A 1,137-nucleotide genomic window follows, 5' to 3' on the forward strand; every position below is an offset into this window, starting at 1 on the left:
TTGAGGGCTAGACCATCTGAGATTAGGGTGATTCCTCCATCCGGGATTGTATCTGTTGCTGAAGAGGTCATAATTGTTTTGCTGTGGTTGATTTTGCTGCTGAGGTTGAGGAGGTCTATTGTAGATGTTTGCAGCATAAGCTTCAGGCTGTTCAATTGCTCCAGATTGCTGAACAGATGGGCAAAGGTCTATATGGTGGTCGGCAGAGGAACATAAACCATAGAGTTTTGCGACAGGTACAAATTTTTTATTCATGGCCAATTGGGTTACCAGGTTAACCAAGGCGTCTAGTTTACCTTCAAGCTTCTTAGTTTCAGATGATGCAGCTGAGTTTGTGGTTACCTCATGCACTCCTCTAATGACTATAGCATCATTTCTGGCGCTAAACTGTTGGGAGTTGGAAGCCATCTTCTCAATTAAATTCCTGGCTTCAGCAGGGGTCATGTCTCAAAGGGCTCCACCACTGGCAGCATCTATCATACTTCTCTCCATGTTACTGAGTCCTTCATAAAAATATTGGAGAAGAAGCTGCTCAAAAATCTGGTGGTGAGGGCAACTGGTGCATAGTTTTTTAAATCTCTCCCAGTATTCATATAGGCTCTCTCCATTGAGTTGCCTAATGCCTGAAATATCCTTTCTGATGGTCGTGGTCCTGGAAGCAGGGAAATTTTTTTTCTAAGAATACTCTCTTGAGGTCATCCTAGCTCGTGACGGACCTTGGAGCAAGGTAATATAGCCAGTCCTTTGCCACTCCCTCTAAAGAATGAGGAAAGGCCTTCAGAAAGATGTGATCTTCTTGGACATCTGGAGGTTTCATGGTAGAGTAGAAAATATGGAATTCTTTCAGATGTTTATAAAGGTCTTCACCTGCAAGACCATGAAACTTGGGCAACAAGTGGATCAGTCCAGTTTTAAGAACATATGGGACATCCTCATCAGGGTATTGAATGCACAAGCTTTCATAAGTGAAATCAGGTGCAGCCATTTCCCTTAGAGTCCTCTCACGAGGTGGGAGGTTGAGCCATATTTTTAGAATGTTCAAAATCAAAATGCTCAAAATTATAATGCTCAAAATCAGGATGTTCAAAATCACCAACCACAGAATGCTCAGACTCACCAATAACAGAATGCTCAGGA

General features: G+C 42.6%; 1 non-coding gene across 1 annotated transcript; it reads left to right on the forward strand.

Annotated features, from left to right (window-relative positions):
* Positions 1-538: 538 nt before the first annotated feature.
* LOC114369065 lies at positions 539-645 on the forward strand. Its single transcript, XR_003657526.1, has one exon. It is a non-coding gene; the product is annotated as a small nucleolar RNA R71 (small nucleolar RNA).
* Positions 646-1,137: the final 492 nt, after the last annotated feature.

The sequence above is a fragment of the Glycine soja genome, chromosome 9 (genome assembly GCF_004193775.1).
Source record: "Glycine soja cultivar W05 chromosome 9, ASM419377v2, whole genome shotgun sequence".
NCBI lineage: Eukaryota > Viridiplantae > Streptophyta > Magnoliopsida > Fabales > Fabaceae > Glycine > Glycine soja.